Source organism: Delphinus delphis, chromosome 15 (assembly GCF_949987515.2).
Source record: "Delphinus delphis chromosome 15, mDelDel1.2, whole genome shotgun sequence".
NCBI classification, from domain to species: domain Eukaryota; kingdom Metazoa; phylum Chordata; class Mammalia; order Artiodactyla; family Delphinidae; genus Delphinus; species Delphinus delphis.
Window position 1 is genome coordinate 72225687 of NC_082697.1, and position 9074 is coordinate 72234760.

A 9074-nucleotide genomic window follows, 5' to 3' on the forward strand; every position below is an offset into this window, starting at 1 on the left:
TTTTTGCTGGAAAAAAATATATATATATTTGAACATCAAAACATTATTGCTAATCACAAAAAAACAGACATTTCAAGTTAGTGATTTTAGGGCTTTTCTATATATGGGAAGATGCAAGAGTCTGGGCTTGTTGAAATTGTTCTTTAGATATGCAACTTAACTATCGAACAGTATCCAGGGCACAGAATGTTTCCTGTATTTTTCCATCTTGAATTTCCCTCAAGGCACACCTTGGTAGGGAGTAGGAGGGCCTGGTGGCTGCAGTGGCTGATAACTTGATGGCCGGCAGCATTTGTTGTTTACCAAATGGCAGGCAAGGTTCCCTTTCCACAGGGCCCCGCCTTTTTTTTTTTTTTTTGGCCATGCCCAGCGGCTTGTGTGATCTCATTTCCCTGACCAAGGATCGAACCCAAGCCATGGCAGTGAAAGCCCGGAATCCTAACCACTAGGCCACCAGGGAGCTCCTGCACAGGGCCCCCTCTTGGTCATAAATTCGACCAAGGTTTGGGAGGCTTTTCATGGTCAATTTGTCATGGAATTCTTATTCCTAGGTCAGAGGAAGATTTCATTGATCAGCCACCCAATGTGCTGCTTCTGTTTTTTTTTTTTTTTAATTTTTTAAATTTTTATTTGGTTGTGCCAGTTGGGGCAGATGTGCTCCTTAGTTGCGGCTCACCGGCTCCTTAGTTGTGGCATGCGAACTCTTTGTTGCGACATGCATGTGGGACCTTAGTTCCCTGACCAGGGGTTGAACCCAGGCTCCCTGCATTGGGAACATGGAGTCTTAACCACTGTGCCACCAGGGAAGTCCCCCAATGTGTTATTTTTGGATTGGGCCCTATTAATAACCTAAAATTCTCTGGATCGTGTGTTTTACTAGTCTATTCCTATAATCCAGGAAATGTTTTCCCTTGTTGCTTCTCCATATCTAGAGTCTCACTGTTAAAATTATTTTACATAGGGTTATGTATATGATCAATTGCCTCAAGACATTTAGCCATCATTAATTTTGTTGGAGGCCTGATGATACATTAGGTAATGCAAGAGGTAACAATCTTATAAAATAGACAGGATATAAGTAATATAGCTAGTAACATTAATAAGGTCATAGTACAGCAGAGAGAGACACAAGGCATAAGCAATTGGAGAACAACATAAAGAGAACAAATTTCAATGATTAGTATAACTAGTTGTAACCTGGTCGCAAGAAGCCATCAAGTCCAGAGGGGAGCTAGCTAGAGAAGCCAAATTCTGGAGGGATCAGGCAGAGAAAAAGAGCAATGTATCATCTTCATTTACAATACAGAGGTATACTTTATCAACTTTTTGTAGGTCATAGCATAAGAGGAAAGGTTTTCTGGAAAACAGAGATTAAAAGCCAGCCAGTAATATTTTAGACAAAAAGTCATAAAATTATAAATCATATTTATCAGTTCATTCAGTCCCATGTAATTCCTGTTAATCTGGAGGAAGCCATCAGGTTTCCTGTTAGAGTTTTGTGAATCTTAATGTAAACTATGGACTTTGAGTGATAATGATGAGTCAACGTAGGTTCATAGATTGTAACAAATGTGCCACTCTGGTATGGGTTGTTGATAGTGGGGGAGGCTGGGGGGAGGGCAGAGGAATATGGGAACTCTGTACATTCAGCTCAATTCTACTGCGAACTCTAAACTACTCTAAAACTAAAATCTATTAAAAAAATTCTAAATAATGATTCATGTTATAACACGGATGAACTTTAAAAACATGCCAAGTGAAATAAGCCGGATTAAAAAAGACCACATGTCTTATGATTCCATTTACATGAAATGTCCAGAAAAGGCAAATCTACAGAGAGATAAAGTAGATCAGTGGTTGCCCGGGGCTGGAGGAGAGGAGAATGGGGAGTGATGGCTGGGGAGTTCCTTTCTGGAGTGATGACAATGTGTTTAGTTGATTGTGGTGATGGTTTCATAACTCTAAATATACTAAAGAACACTGAATTTTACACTTTAAATGGGTGAATTACATGGTATGTGAATAACATTTCAATAAAGCCGTTTAAAAAAAAAACTATGCTGTAGTCATAGACACAGCAAGATGGTCATAGTAAATTATTTAAAAAAAAAAAAAGGCTTTCAAGAGGCACTCTAGGACAGTCCCTCCCCAAGCCTCAGCCCACTATCCCCTCTGTTCCCCTCAGCTCCAGGCATTTTGCCCTGAGTAGTCCGCATCTGCAGTTCTAGCCCAAGAACTGGCTTACGTACATCGTGAATAGATGAATAAAGAGTGAGCAAAAATGAGCAAAGGGAGACCACTAAAGGGCCTCACGGAGCGCCCTCAGGTGGCCATAGGGTTCTAGTATCACTTTCGGTAAAGGGCCTTCTGCGCCTCGGATTTCACCACTTCTCCAAGAAGAAATACTCCGCCGCGCGGCAAAGTTACACAGCTCACAGCCTCCTCGGCTCGGATCCAGGCTCTGGGCTGCAGATGGGGAACGGGACTAGGGCGGCGCTTGAATTCTTCCAGCCCCCAGGTCCTAGATGCCCCAATCCAAGAGCTACTCTCTTTTCCGGACCGAGGAGACACTGCCCTGCTAGACCCGGTGTCTGAGCCAGCCCGGATTTGGCTTTGCGTGGGGCCAAGCTGCGGCCCAAACAGAGGAATCACAACGTCATGGGTCACTCTGGTACTCAGAGTGGACAATGGTACCGGAAAACGCCCTAAGAGAATATGGCGGCGACCTGCCTTCACAACCATCATTCAGATGCAGTCGGAAGCTGGTCATTCCCTCCCCCTAGGTGGTCTTATCAAATAAGAGCCAGCTCCGAATACTCAGCTCCAGCTCTTAAAATTCCTAACCCCTCATTGGTGCTTGCGGAGATTAGCTTGAGGAGGTGGCTGTTGACAGCGCCCGGTGACTGGACTGTTCCCATCACTGAAATAACTAAGTACGTGCTGATTGGCCTCTTGGGCCAGACTCTAGGACGCTGTTGCTAGGTAACGCCTGACAGGAGGCCGGGTTCGCAAGAACAGGATCAGGAGTCTCCGGAGGTTACCATGTAGCGAGCCCGCATTGGTCAGCGTCCTCTGGGCTATTCCACCTCAGCTCCTTCTGTTCTGCTGACCCACAAGGCCTCGGAGAGTGCGTCCTGGCCGCAAAATTAACTGGGTTCCTGTCCTGAGAGAAGCCAGTAGGGAGCTGAGCACCTTTGTGGAATTTCTACATTGCCCCAGGTGCACAACAACCTTCTTAGAATCATCTAACCTTGATCAACGCTCCATGTGAGGGTAGGGACTGTGGTCTCTATTTAAGAATAAGAACATTGAGATTCATTAAGATTTGTGCACTTTTGTGTATTATATTATTCTTTAAAAAAAAAAGTAATGTATATCTCAATATGTAAATGCTTGGGCAGGGCTTTGCCAAAGGATTTAGTGAAGCAATCATATGGAAATATGCTTGCACTACATATAGGATTTCTATGAACACAGCAGCTACAAACTCAGGCTGTCACAGATGGGTTGTGCTGCTGATTCAAATTCAAGTGTGGCCATCTGTGCAATGATTTTCCAAAATGGCAAATAATTCTTGGCAAAGTTCCAAACAAAACAAAATACAGTCTTTCCTCCATTTATACAGGCCTTTCTGGAAAAGTCAGGATTAAAACTGTACTTGTAAGTTTGTGCTTCTATATAAAATAAATATAGGTTCTGTACTCAGATAATTACAAACCTGTTTTCACCTACACGCATGTCCACGGGGCATTCTGAGCATGGTAGAGGACAAGGGACACTTTTTCACTGAGCAGGGCTGGCTGGTTTTGAGCAAGACAGCTGATACCCCTGGGCCCACCCATTATCCATAGATAAGGAAGGATCCCTTATCTATGTCGATTAGAAATTGTCCATTCTCCCGCTTTGGAAGGTAAGCTCCTTGAGGAGAGAAACTTTGCCTGTTTTTTTCCCCCATGGATTTGTCCTAAACTACAGGTACACAATAGACTCGGGACTGGCATGGGAAAACCATGAGAAGGAAGGACTCGGGTAACAGGATTTTAGGTCATATGCTAGCAACAGGAGTAAAGTGTAGTTGAATAGTCAACTAAAATATCTAGAAAAAAATAAGCTCTCGGCTCATCAACCATGTGAAAATGTTTAGCAGCCAATTAGATGTGCAGGCCTAGAGGAGGATTTCTCAATCGCAGCACTATTAATATTTTGAGTCAGAGAATTCTTGGTTGTGAGGCGCTGTCCTGTGCATGGTAGGATGTTTAGTGGAAGCATCCCTAGCCTCTACCCACTAGATGTCAGTAGCGCACACATAGCCCTCCCTGGACCTTCCGTTCCCCCCCACCCCCACCCCCATGCTGGACAACCAAAAAATGTCTCTATACATTGCCAAACATCCCCTGAGGGGTGGGGTAGTGGGGAGTCACCCCCCCAAGTGGGGAATCACTGGCCTAGAGGATATAATGACAGTTGGAACCAAGGAAAAGAGGTTGGATGCCTGAACCTTGGGAAAATGTTTTTTTTTTTTAATTTATTTTATTTATTTTTGGCTGCATTGGGTGTTCGTTGCTGCGCATGGGCTTTCTTTAGTTGCGGTGAGCAGGGGCTACTCTTCGTTGTGGCGCACGGGCTTCTCATGGCGGTGGCTTCTCTTGCTGTGGAGCACGGGCTCTAGGCGCACGGGCCTCAGTAGTTGTGGCTCACAGGCTCTATAGCGCAGGCTCAGTAGCTGTGGCGAATGGGCCCAGCTGCTCTGCAGCATGTGGGATCTTCCTCGACCAGGGCTCAAACCCGTGTCCCCAGCATCGGCAGGCAGATTCTTAACCACTGCGCCATCAGGGAAGCCCCAACATATTTATTCTAAAAGGCATGCATTAGTTCTGAGAGGCTGACACCCAATTATTTGCAGCCTCCCGAGTTTTGTCCTCTGGTCCTTTGCACAGTTGGGATGACCCATGCACAGTCTCCCCACCGACCCCCTTTCCCTCAGTTCTTAGATGATTCATCACCTTCTCTGAGGTTTCTCTAGCTCTGCTTATGTGCACTTTTGGGAACCTGCATATAAGCTGAGTTTAGCATTTATCTCACTAGGCCCTGGTCTGTTTACTTGTCTGTCTGTGGACAAGGACTCTCACTGTCTTGCTCACCACAGTATTTTTTGTGTCTGGCATGTGGTTTGAGTTTTAAAAGTGTGTTGAGCAAATAAATGGACATGTCATCCCATATTTATAGCCTTCTTTTTTTTATTGATTTATTTATTTTTGGCTGTGTTGGGTCTTCTTTGCTGAGCACAGGTTTTCTCTAGTTGCGGTGAGCGGGGGCTACTCTTCGTTGTGGTGCGCGGGCTTCTCATTGCGGTGGCTTCTCTTGTTGTGGAACACGGGCTCTAGAAGCACAGGCTTCAGTAGTTGTGGCTCGTGGGTTCTAGAGCGCAGGCTTAGCAGTTGTGGCGCATGGGCCCCGTTGCTCTGCAGCATGTGGGATCCTCCCGGGCCAGGGCTCGAACCCATGTGCCCTGCCTTGGCAGGCGGGTTCTTAACCATTGCGCCACCAGGGAAGCCCTAGAGCCTTCTTGACCAGCCAGGGCCCTTGCCTCCCATGTCTAGGCCTCTTTCTCTGGAGCAAAGGTCATAGCCAGGTGAATGTATTTTGTGTGTGTCGTGGACCTCCCTGCCTCAGCATTGCCACTGATACCACTGCCCCTCTGCCTTCTCAGCCTATAGTATCAGGTACAGTCATTTCTAGAAACCTCTACCTGGACTTGTTTTCTGAGTGTTGTCTAGAGCTGGCCTCCACCTGAAACCACAGGATGTCAGGAATGGCCTTTAGATAACATGGCAGCTGTCTAGTCCAACTTTCTCCACTTCAGTTGAGCCAGCTGTCCTCACAGGCACCATCTGCTCTCATTTATTATTTTTTTCTCAGGTGCGATAGGAGCATTCAAAATGCATTTAAGGAATATGTCTGCAATGCAGATTTTAAACCTCTCTCAAAAATGGCCTACTCTCTGAAATATCTGCATAGTAATTGCAGTAGGAACTTTCAAGATTCGTATATTCCATTTTCTTTAGTGCTAAAACACTAGTATTTTTGTTGGTGATGGTATAAGTGTGGGTGCAATTGGGAGAATCCACATAGCAATTTCAACAAGCAGAAGTTTATTAAACAGAATTATTGGGAGTTCCCAATAATTGGGGTGGCTTAGTGGTTAGGATTCTGGGCTTTCACTGCTGTGGCCCAGGTTCAATCCCTGGTCAGGGAACTGAGATCCCGCAAGCCATGCGGCGCAGCCAAAAAAAAAAAATCATCGGGACTTTCCGGGTGGTCCAGTGGTCCCTCCCAATGCAGGGGACATGGGTTCAGCCTCTGGATGGGGAACTGGGATCCCACATGCCACGGGGCAACTAAGCCCCCGCACTCTGGAGCAACCAAGCCTCTACGCTCTGGAGCTCGTGCACCACAACTAGAGAAAAGCCCACGCACTGCAACGAAGATCCTGTGTGCCATGACTAGGACCTGATTCAGCCAAATAAATAAATAAATAAAATTTAAAAATACTTTATAAAAAAAGAATGATCAACTAAAAACGGGAATTAGAGAAATGAGGGATTGGATTATGTATTAGTTTCCTAGGGCTGCCGTGACAAATTACCACAAATTGGGTGCCTTAAGACAACATAAATCTATTCTCTCATAGTTCTGGAGACTAGAATCCTGAAATCAAGGCATCAGCAGGGCCATACTCCCTTTGAGACCCTAGGGGGAATCTTTCCGTGCCTCTTCCTAGCTTCTGGTGGTTTGCTGGTGATCTCTGGCATTCCTTAGATTTGTACATGCATCACTCTAATCTCTGCCTCTGTTACCACATGGCATTCTTCTTGCATGTCTCTTTGTGTGTCTTCACATGGCCTTCTCCTTTCCATGAGTCTGTGTCCAAACTTCCTTCTTCTTACAAGGACACCAGTAATTGGATTGAGGCCCAACCAAATACAGTATGATTTCAATGATTATGTCTGCAAAGACTCTATTTCCAAATAAGGTCACAGTCACAGGAACTGGGACACAATTCTGAGGGACACAATTCTGCCTGCTATAGATAGTAAGAAGGAAAGAGAATTCTAAAGAATGCAGGAATAGCAGCTATAAGAGCAGCCACTACCCCTCAGCTGGAGATACTGCACCTAAGAAAGAGCCTCTACCTGGGCCTCCCTGGAGCTGAGATCCAGAATTTTGGGGGGAGAACACAGAAGTCACTGGAGTGTCACTCTGGTGGAACATGCTGGAAATCTTCCCTCTAGGGTGCCAGGGAAAACTGTTCATGGGAAGGTGTCTCACCAGAGGCACTGTACCATTAAACTGTCCAAGGGGTGTACCAGGGGAAGCTGCTGGCATTTGGGTGCCGCTGGCCACTACGTACTTCAGGAGCCTGCCAATAGGGCTCATGGGAACCAGGAAGCAAAGCCCTTCCTTCCTGCAATGTCTCCCCAACTCTCTACTGACAAAACATTAATTGTGCCAGCTGGGAAAGAAAAAGTAGTTAAAGGGCCCAGATCCATTTTCACAGAGCATGCAAAAAGAACGAATTTTTTTCCAAGAGGTAATAAATGAATAACTGGCACAGTGACATACATCTGTTTCAGATACTAATAGGTAGCTCCCTTTACACTTCTTGACTCTCTCTCTAATCCTCCCAATGTTCTTCCTTCCCCTGACATCCTCACCATAAGCCCTATCACTTTTTTTCTGGCCGCACTGTGGGATAAGTGGCATCTTAGTTCCCTGACCAAGGATTGAACCCGTGCCCCCTGCAGGGGAAGTGTGGAGTCTTAACCACTGGACCGCCAGGGAAGTCCAGGCCCTATCACTTTACCATTCAGTTCCTCCAAACTTGACACCTGCCTATCATACCCACTTAAATAAATAAATAAATAAATAATAAAAGGAGGTGAGGATAGTAGTGGTGGCAGATGGTTCTAGACTGGGGAAGACGAGTTAGACGATGGGCAGGACCACTTTCCCCAGATAAATAAAAATTCTAGCAAGTAGCTGACCAGAGTGGAAGAGCCCCCAGAGGTGGTCTTGAAAGCTCCTCACCAGGGGAACTAAATTGGACAGGAGTGTGCTGGCACCTGGTGGACTAAATACTTCAGGGTGGAGGGGACTGAGGCTGAGGGAAGCAGCAGAGGCAACGGCCACCTTGTCACAGGCATATAAACTCCAAACTCCTAGGGACAGGCACCTGTCTGTTCCCACAGCATGGCACACAGGTAATGAAATTTTGTTGAATGGTTGATGCGAACCAGAGTAGCAACCCAAACCCAAGACTTCCTGTCATTTCTCTGGGGTGGTTCTTGGCAAAGGGCTATAACTGAACATCCCTCCATCTCAACACCCTGCAGCCACAACCCAACCCAATCCTCCCTGGCTGATCTAGAGCTCAGGCTAGAGGCTTCTACAGAGAAAGATACTGAGCAGAGTAGCTGGCTTGAGGACCAGAAGGGATAGAGCACTCTGAGGGAAAGAGGCAGTTTTTATCATCCTCTTTTTACCTGCAGCCTGAGACTTAACTTACTTATCAGGCACTTTCAGATGTGCCTTCTCACTTGATCTTCTAAGTCTATTTTGAGGCAGGCACGACAGGGTTTATTGTTCCCATTTTACAAATGAGACCACTAAGGCCAGGAACAGTTAAGCAGATGTGAGCCCAGAGCCTAAAGGGGTCCAGAGTATCTTAAGAATAGATACACGGATGTGCCAATCTCCAGCCACATCACCTGTCCCGTAGGAGGCTGGGTGAGGCCTCTTGCCACTGGATCAGCACACACTGGCCACACCTGGGGTGTGTACACAGGTGGTGGATAAAGTAAGAGTTTTTGAAATGGTAGTCACAAAGAGGTGACTGGAAATCCTCCCTCTAGAGTTATTTCCAGAGGCAAGGCCGTGAGGGTGTGAAGGCTCGTCACTGCTGGCCTGGGCTGAGGGCCAAGAAACCGCAGTCCACCTTATTCAATTTGATGAACTCCAGCACCCCAAGTTAGGATCATAGGGCTGGGCCCTCCCCGCCAGATTCTCAGGCCCTT